General features: G+C 43.8%; 1 protein-coding gene across 2 annotated transcripts in view; it reads left to right on the top strand.

Moving 5' to 3' along the window:
* Nucleotides 1-345: 345 nt before the first annotated feature.
* Nucleotides 346-10,336, top strand: part of LOC111264570 (ATP-binding cassette sub-family G member 8) — a 70,176-nt gene continuing 60,185 nt past the window's right edge. The window contains exon 1 of one of the 2 annotated variants that reach the window (XM_022840606.2): nucleotides 346-1,729. The gene's annotated coding sequence lies outside the window, so the exon portion shown is untranslated. Of the gene's footprint in view, nucleotides 1,832-10,336 lie in introns of both variants that reach the window. The other variant, XM_022840605.2, reaches the window with a different exon arrangement.

Raw genomic sequence — 10,336 nt, 5'->3', positions numbered from 1 at the left:
TACGTTCGACGTTGCGGCTACTAGCCGACAAAACGTCGGAGAACCAGCGGAAACGAGCGACAGTCAGGAGGCGATTTGCTGTTTAGCAACACTAAAAAGGACTCCTCTCGCGCGAATTGTACCAACAAGTTATAGCAGAGAGGTGTGCTGGAGTTGAGTCAGGCTGTTCCTTGTGTAGAGTACCAATTCGCAAACAGCATATTGACACCGATGTCAGGAAGCAGAGGCAATGACACGAGGAAGGCGGCGTTCACCTCACTTTCGCATCGAAGAACCAAAATCAGGTAAATAGTCTCATCGGAATAATAAGCAGAGCTAGGTTTAGGCTGCATAATTTACTTACCGATATCATTCTGTAGCGATTTTGAACTCATCTTCGTTGTTGTCGTTTACGTTGTCGAATGGTTAATCCGGTCCAATCGGATGAATAGAGGAGTACCAGCCACTTCGGATCACTAGCAGCACCGGGGTTGCTTGGGCTATCGCAGAATCACCAGCAGATGCTGTCGAGCTGTGTTATGAGATGCTGTGGGCAGAAACAGTACGGGTTCGATTGTCTGGGTTGGATCTATGGCCCTACACCGTACTACAGTCGCGTCTATCGACGTTCGGAGGAAACAGCAGCGGGAAACGTGCCTCCATCCGTTCGCTGGATCTCTTCTCCGGAGAGCCGGCAAGAGCCTGCCGACGGAGAGGGAAAAACGGTCTTCGACCGAACGAACGAACGAAAGCCGTCGGTCGGTTACAAGCCGAAACCGCGTCTGCCGCTTCACCATTACCACCACCACCACTACCACCATCATCGCTGCTGCTACCAGCGGCAATAGTAAGTCGTCTCGACTTAGCATCATTGACGTCCCTAGCAGCAGCAAAGAGTGAGCGAGCGAGCGAGCGAGCGAACGAATGAGCTGGCTGGCTGGCTGGCCGGCCGCAGAAGAGCCCCACGACAGAGCAACGTCTGCGGGCTAACACGACGCAGCACGCGGCGCCGGCAAAACGCGGCAAGCGCCAGTATATTATAATAGCGCTAGCAGCAGATTGGTCTTCCTATCTAACTGCTTGTTTTGCACAGCATAGCGATATTGCTTAACGGCCATCCAGTCATCAGTGAATCAGATGGGCCTGTGTTCTAGGTACACGGGACAGTGTTCTTCACTATAACGCTGCCGATAGGCCAAGCTGAGCTAATGCTGTTGTTACTACGAGTAGTGTGCAGATCACTGGAGAAGCGTGTTTCGAACAGAAAGTCTAAGTATAGCATGACAGCGATAGAATAGTGATAGCTTTTTTTTGTGGCGTACATTGACACGCGAACGTATACATAATCACACTGAGTTTTCTAACCGAACGATTCGAAGAGTTTCCGCAGGCTTGCGTCAATGCTGTGAGCTCGAACCTCGTTTCAGCTGATCGCTATTAGGTGAGTGCGAAGGTTGTTTTCAGCGTAAAAGAATAAAATACGGACAAACAGAAAGGGTGGTGTCATTGTGATCAACAAGTGGCGATAGTCCACAGTGTTACGTTAACGGACATCTGAAGTGAAGAGACTCTTACTGTTATCGATCCTAGCGGAAAATTCGTGAACATCGCGGTTCACGTGTGTGCAAGCATTGACGTTGACGTTGTTTTACTGGCCGAGCGTAGCTGCCATTGGCCCCACACTGCACCGTCATGGATTAAACAGACTTCGAATCCCGCCTGACTGAGCACTTCTGTGTTCAGGCTTCAGGTTTGTTGCATGTGCTGTGCTTAATTCTGTATTGGATACTAAGAATCATTGCTATTCACGATTAGGAAAATAGAAGAAGTGCTATCTTTGCCTCTGTTATCGGTAAGTTAATCGGATTGATATTCAAGTTAATTCTTGTTCTTATATGCATTGTCTCAATAAGTACCGTGCGAGTTTAGTGTAATATAAGCAGGAGCACTTAGCGATATAGTTAAAAGAACATTGCGCTAACCCGAATTCAGTTCTCTGTGCAAAAACTATCTACGAAAGAGCGGCAATCTCCCCAAAAATGCATAACGGCAGTGATAAGGTGAGTGGTTGCTGCAAGGTGGATTTTTATTTTGTCTAAAACATATCTGCCTGCTAATTTTCGGGACACGTTGTGGTCTGGGTTCGAACCCGGGCATAGACAGACTTCGTTTCGCGCTGGGAGCCAGGCACCTGATAGAACAATGCCTAACAGCGATATTAAATGTAAAACTTGAAACATAAGGAATTAGGCGGGACTTCAACCTTGACGGTTATAGACAAACGTGCACCTTATTTAGTTATGAATGAATAAATATATTATCGTGTTATCGTCAGACAAGCTTATCCAATACAAACACTTCGTGTGCAAATGCATGCGAGGGCCTTATTTGTTGCTGCTTGCTAAATCGAGTACCAGCCAGTGACGATTTAAAAACAGAAAACACATGTACGTACATAAATACTATGAAAGAACAGTGTTATGAGATTTGTATTGGTCCCTGCCATTTTTTTTTCGCTTCCAGTAGGCAAAAACCAATGGCAACAATGCAGAAATTTATCTAGCACATAAGCAATAAACGCTCGTACGATATCATCTAACAAGACGCGATCCATGCTCCATACCGGCGAGGTTATAGCCCTTTTACCTCAATTCCTATCCCTTATCCTCTTCGATATCTCAGCTACCACATTATAACCATTATGAATGGTAATCGCACTCTAGTAATGCATTGTAACAGCTTCCAACGCTGCCGTTGCGAAGCTGATCTGCCTGTTCGTATAGTTACTCGCCAGTGGATCCCGTTCGACGTAAGCGTACTTCAACGGCGTACTTTCATTTCGGCTAGCGCAACAACATCAAAATGCCAGATAGCTGGGTCTCTCTGTGTGAGGTGTACAGGCGAATGGGAGACCCCGGTATCCGAGTTGGTGCAGGAAAATGTAACGATCATGGCCTTGATAGAATTCTGCAAGCTTCACCGAGCCCGTGTCGTTCTTTTTATTCATAACCTATCTGTTACACTAAAAGATGGTCGCAGTCACTCGACCGTCGATTGCTTCATTGCTTGTCCGTCCGACATCAACGTCATTGATGCGTACGGCTTCAGAGCAGTAGTAGCGTCACCCATTTGAAAATTAAACAACACACAAACCCAGCGTACTATTGCTAGTTAGCTAGTTAAATTTTCTGCCGCGTCCTAACGATTGCAGACGGCTAAATGACACCGACAACAGTCAGCAGCAAGGAGCTGCATCAGGCACCTTATACGATTGAGCCTAAGCAGTAGGATCAAGCTGCTGCGCCGTTGTCGTTTCGCAAAAGGTGACACTGTGCAAGAGTTCTGTCAAAGAAAGGATAGCTCCGCGCTGCTTTGCGGTACCGGCCGACGTTTGAGCCCATCCGAGGTCTCGGACAGAGAACGCATATGACGTCCGTATTGTGCCAGCTCAAAATTATAATTAAGATACAAGCCATTGCTACAGTATTCATAACGTTATTAAGATCAGTTTTAGCAAAAAAAAAAAAAAAAAAAAAAAGTTCGTATATCTGCTATTGTTGTTGTTACCACTCGTAAGACATCATTGGATGATAGCATTCAAGGTTGGTATAGTTACTCGTTTCCATAGATTAATTGGCATAATGTACATTATCTAATGGCGATATGAATAAAGATATGACGGGCATTTTATAGGTCTACCCCAGAAGATCTTCTTTGAAGTGTCATCAATTGCTGCATGTCTGTTAGTAGACAATATATTAACAATGCAAGAACGAAACTAAACATCTAAGGTGCTCTACTCCAGATACTTGTCAGTTCTATTAGGGAAAAACTTATATAGAAAAAGAGGCAAATTCGTCACTAAGATGACTTTATGTCGTTTTCAAAAGTCAAGTGTTCACCGCGATAGTTCTGAAATCAAGGAGGAAACACGAGTATCGCATAGTGTACCTCACTGCTGGGAACCAGGCCACCCAAGTGACGAACCGAATGGAGGTATTTTTATGAGATGCAAATCGCTTGCTAACAGACTCTCCCTCTTGAAACGTCTTTCTCGTGCCTGATCCGATCACAATGTAGAAAACTCATAGATACTCTATGTACAAAAACATACTTACTACTATCTTAGACGTTTTGCCTACGCCATACGTAAGTATGTGAAATCAATGAAACACATATATATTTTGATGCATTTTATTTGTGGCTACGTGCATGAGAAGGCTAACCATAATACCTGTACCGTAAAGGCTTATTACGACGAGTCTCTTCTCTATGCCATTACGTTGTGTTCCTAATCAAGATTTCTTGCGGCCACGTTTTCGTTATCACGAGTCCTATCGTTCGATTAACTGTACAACTGGCCTTCGCCGTATCGTAATATTTGCCAACTGAACTCTACGAAAACGACTTTTTTGCTGGTGATGTCCCTACGTGGAAGTAGGCGTCAATGGTACGGCTAAAGGTTACGAACCGCGCCAAAATCGTTTACCTTATACGTGCTTTTTTGAGCCACAGGTGTCGGCCTGAGGGTCTTGGGCAGTGTTGGCCTTCGAAGCGTATTGTAACGTTGTTCCGCTGCAGCACCTAAAAAACTGTTGAGGAGTGAGAAGTTTCACAATGCACCTATTGAAATTGCTGCGTGGAACAGGCACAGCGAACGCTTTACCAACGCGAACCTGGTAGTACTTATTTAGCACAGGCAAATTCTGCAAAGATGGCGGTCAGCGAATAACTAACGGAACTTGGTATTCCATATCCAAGGCGTAACTTATGCTGGAGCGTCTTTATGTGTATATACGATTATATTGCGATTTATCCGTCCATTTTTCTTCGGTTGTAATGCTCCAGCGGATGGCCCCAACGGGCTTAGCCACAGCCCTACCTATTGGCAGCTAACTCCGAAATTATTCCTTGACTCCCTATTACAGACGAACGCGTTGGTCGGCAACATTGCTGTAGAAGCTTCCGCTACTGAATGCGGTTATGAGATGATCAAAGACGGCAAGAGACAGACACACGCATACATCTACACACGACCAGCACAGAACTGATCGTTGCTGCTGGCTCCGTAATTGCCCTGCATTTCCACAATAAAGCAGTGAGTCTATTCGTAGACCATTTATTTTCTGACCCACGCTGCTTCCGAGGTGCACAGCACTTAGGCAGACTGCACGCATTGCATTGGGCCTGTGCGTTGCGCTCTACGGTGAACAAACGCGAAGAAATACGCACGAAGATAATACTTGAACAAAGTCAAGGTAACGCATTAAGGCAAGGGGTAAGCGCAAGCAGTGCTAGCTTTTAGAAACGACACAACTGTCCAACTTCAACACAACTTCGAGCTGCTTAACGAAGGATGCCGCTGAACAGCGTTGCCGACAGGACATCGGCGTCCATGAAGTTTTCGCTACTGCTGCTGCTGCTGCTGTCGGTCGGTTGATGACCCCCAGAGGCAGTGAAAGGAGGTAGCGGTCTTGTGCTGCGGTGACAGGAGATAATCTTCGGTTAGACAGATGCGCTCGGCTTTGGGAAGTGCCTACTGCACGGTGTTGCCATTCACCGGATCGTCCGACCGACAAACCATTTGACCATTACAATTGATTTGTACCAGGGAACGGCATGCTGCCAAAGACCAGCTACGTAATAGCGCGAAACACGACAGCACATATATTTAGGTGTGTACCGACAAACCGAGTACACTGGTATCGTGTCTTCGTATACCCACCCACATTTAGTCTCATGACGTACACGGCCCTGTGCATTGTCCTTTGTCGAAGAACTAAGAATGATTTCGACCTCGTATTCGAGTATTAAGTATTAACGGTTGTTCATCGATTAAATGTGCGCCGTTGGCGGCTCCAGAAAAAACCTAAAAACGTTGCTTAAACGAAATCGCTAGTTGGCTTTTTGCGAATCCATGACGTAGCGTCTGCCTACGTCCCATAGTCTCGGTCTCATCATGTGCGCCGGATCAGTGCTTCAGCCCCGATAGACGATAACGTAGCATTTGTGTGGCTGCTAATGTATCTCGGTACCGTGTTGCGTAAGACTGTTGACAGGTCTATGGATGCCCACCAGCGGGTAAGGTACACACATTTGGAGGAAACTGATAAGCAGCAAAGGAAAAGCACAAAAAAAGGACGAGGAGAAATGTCGCTAACTTTAATAGGTTCTCTTTCCTTCTTCCTTTTCGAAATGACAGATTTTCAATTTTTCGATTTGTTCTTTTGACGTAGTCGTTCGCAGAAAACATCAAGCTGAACGTATTTTACTTGAACTGAACAAGTCGCTTGCATCTTTTGCGTCATCTTCTGATACGTCTTCACGATCCATTTTGGACAATGATGTGTCCTACACAGGAACAAAAAACTAACGAAATAGGTGAAGAATTAAATGCTACCGCACACCAATATAACAGGATTTTTTTGCCAGTGGCAGGGATTTATTAGTTTTAGATAGGAAATTTATTTAAATATATGCACCTATGATAAGCTGAATAGATGTACATTATAGACAAACTGCTCCGTGGACTTTAAACTTCCGATAGATCGAGCCATTGATTACGATTCAAAGTTTCAACAAGGTAAGTCCGAACGAAAACCCAACCGCGGGCCGAGAAGCTCATAAATATCGTATCTGCCTATTCGAATGTTGATAAATTTACGTGAAATTATGCAGTCGATCTAAGCTATACAAAACCGAATAATACGTTGCATTTTACTTTGTTCCATAACTACAATAGTTTTGCCTTAATATTCCTTTCAACAAATAGGCAAACCGCATACATCGTTTGCGTCTCAGCCTACCTGGCTAATATTAATTACTCAATGTTTGCCTTTTTTCATAATAAGCAGCAGCTTACATATTGTGATTTTATAAACAAAAAAACATCTGCTTTAGCACAATTCTCACCCTAAATCTAATATACTTCGACTTGTAGCTGGCATTTGTTGCAGTGATACATTCGTTGATTAGGCCATCTAAACGGAGTCGGAATAGAGCAGAGGTTCCGGACAAGAAGGCTCGATTCTAAGATGGCTAGAGAGACTATTGGGCACCATAGATATTGTAGTAGTTTTATTTCGTATTGGCATACTGTAAACATACGACAGAGATGGCCATTCAGGCTGTTGTTTCCTTTCGTCGTAGGAAATCTCATGAAAATTTGACTAGTTAATCTGGATGCGTTTGTATAGTCATCGCTTCGTACTACGAATTACTGAGACGGTTGATATGATGAACAAGTACTAATTTCGCCCTAGGAAACGCCCTGTGCTAACCCAGCGCCAGTTTTCGGCTACAGTCGCCGTTGGCGGGAGGGAAATCGCTTTTTGCTTCTCATTGTACCTTCTTTTTCTACGACTGCTGCTCCTACGTCAACATCGCCTACTACGATACGAATAGTCGAAAGCTATTCTATATCCAGTAGAAGAAAGTGCGAATTTAGAACGCTGACTTTCTTCTGACGGAGCTACGATTCGTCGCGCTCAGCTGGTACCGCCTATACCTACTACCAGCGTTTCTCTGAACTGGCCAGCCATTACCTTACCTAATTGGACAGTTTTTTTCTTTTAGAGCCGTGTCGATGCCGTCTCCTATTTATACTTATAATAAATGATGCTATCGCCGAAATATGACAAAACAAAATGGTGGAAATTTCGACCATTTACGTAGCATGAACGTCAACAATGAATATCGAGCGGTAACATCGAACACCTGAGCGGTGCCTATCGAAAACATAGCACGATGATTCACTTAAGCGACAAAGAATAGCAGTAACAGGAGCACTGTTGCAGTAAATCTAACAATTTAAATTTAATTAACAGTACAATTGTCGTAGGCACAGGCAGCTTCGAAAAGGGATGACCTATAATCGGGTGTTACCTCAAATCCACGTGTAATACACACCTTAATATAGTAGATAAAAACCACCTTAATCTAAGATAAGTAATGTTAACTTTTAATTGTTCTGATCATTTATTTGCATTAAGTTTCGTTTGACGGAGTAAGTTTTATGAAGGGCCAAACACTATCTAGGCATATGTTTCATGCTTTCGCTATGTAAGTTATGCTGATGCGTGTAACCGTTTTTACTCTACAAGAGACGTTTGAATATAGCACCGTCATAATGTCGAACGTGGCAGCACAATAAAAAAAATATTGGGAAAAAAAACTGGCGACTAAACGTTTCCTGCTACACTATTGTATATTGATCATTGAGCAAATCGATGGCTAGCATACTCAGGTAAAGGTCACTGCTAGCATCTGCGTAGAAGTTCAGGACTTTGAAAAAAATGCTTGAATTAACAACGAAACGGTATATTCTTCGAACCTACTGCTCCGCCCTGTAATAGTTGGTAGCTACCTATAAAAACGACGTCTTCACGCAAGCAGTCGCTGTATGAAATCGACTTAACCAAATCGTTGGGGCATCCAGTGCTGCTGCGTCTTTCTTGTCCTCTGCCACGCACATGCGTGTCAATATTTCATGCCCCATGGCACTGAGTAAATCTCAACAGCAGAAAAACGTCAGATATGCTTTTAACACAAATTTCGACTATCAGTTGTACGGCAGCGACAAGATCGAGCAGCAGGTCAGACCCTGTAATGAGTGGCTGAACGCAGCGTGAGTCAGCCGGTAAGAAGACAAGCGTCCTTCCTTGAGACGTCGACTACCGCGACAACAATGCCCCACAGAGATCAGACAGTTTAATTTGTATTATATCCACAGCACGACAGGGTAGGCCGTAAAAGCGATCGATTAGCAGGCTGAAACGTGTTTACTGCCTCTCTCGACCAAACGAGTTCAGCCCAAAGAGAGAGATAAACTCCTGTCGGTTGTAATCTGGATGTAGCTATATTTTTTGTTCCAACAACTACTGAAAACTGGGCATCTGTCCGGCCTGTGTTAATACGGCTTGTAAAGTGATGGGTCGGATTTCATGCCTGTTCAATATGTCTAGAACTACTGATAGAGCTATTCGAAACACACACAAATATATATATATATATATATATATGCGTGTCTCGAGGAGCACTATGATGAAATCAGATTATCAGTATTTACAGAAAGTGCGGCAACGGTAGCCCTTTCAGAATCAGCAGTCACTTACCTATTGTCTTCAGAATTCAACTAGGCAGCTGGTGTTGACAAGCGAATACTATGCACTCAGCATGATGATATCGATCTTTGGTTCTTCAACGCGTTACATAACGCATTGGTCTTCTCGCTGCGAGTATCTACGTGGATCAGACGCACTTTTCCTGCCAAAAATCATTGAGCCGATTTTGTCAGGCATTGCTTTTTGACGAAGAAAGGAACTGCCTCAAGCGCCGCACACGTTTAAACGATTGAGGGCGCCAGTTCGTAAACTTCCAGTACGATTCTATTTTATAAATCGAATCAAGTTAGCCGAGTAGTATTCATAGGTGAGGATGATAAGATAGGATCTGAGAAAACAGTATACAGACTTATCCGTATACAAATACGTTTCTGTTTTGATTTTCGTTTGTAAGAATCCGCTAGCTTGTCCTGTTACTGCCTACATAAGGCCAATCACTGAACGGCTGTGCTCACATACGAGATTGCGGATGGAGCAGTCCATCTTTATAACATAAACTCTGGGTATCAACCATTTTAGATAAATAATGCATGTTTACTATGTTATAGCATGTAGTACTTCCTTCCTGGAGTATCATCATGCATTCGATAAGGGTTACCACTGTACCTAGTCTACTATGATTTGTTCGTTGCGTTTCAATTCATCCAGACGTCCTAGCTTTTTCCAGATCACCTGCGTTTTGACCAGGCTACTAATTTGATCGAAATACGTAATGTTATTACACCCCTAGAAATTTACCTTATCACATAGAATTTTTGGTCAAGATCAAAGGTGGATTCGTCGCTTGCAGATATATGCACAACGGACTAATCAGTAGCCACGAAACTGCGAGTGCACAATAAAAAGCGTATATATATATATATATATAACCCAAAACCATACAAACGCAAGCTGATTATGTACCGACGACACAGAGCTCTGCTGAAGTATGGCGGGACGATGCGCCGCTGGATGTCGTTGGCTTGTCTCTTAGGATAACGACAATAAATATAAGCGAAACAAAGTTCCGCGTGTATCTTCATATCTATATGGACTTCAGCTAGTTGAGAACAAGAAGTTCAGGTTCGATATGCGTGTTAAAGTAAATAGACATACCGGCTAGTGAAACAAGGCCCAGACCCAAATTCTCACAGTGACGTGTATGATGCATCTCGTATGAGGCGATCATTATGCGCCCAAATGTTCGCTGAAAAATAAGCTATACATCAGACACGTGATAAAGTATACATTCTACA

The sequence above is a fragment of the Varroa jacobsoni genome, unplaced genomic scaffold, assembly GCF_002532875.2.
Source record: "Varroa jacobsoni isolate VJ856 unplaced genomic scaffold, vjacob_1.0 scaffold_875, whole genome shotgun sequence".
NCBI lineage: Eukaryota > Metazoa > Arthropoda > Arachnida > Mesostigmata > Varroidae > Varroa > Varroa jacobsoni.
The sequence above is the reverse complement of the archived record's forward strand: the minus strand, read 5'-3'. Positions and strand labels throughout refer to the sequence as shown.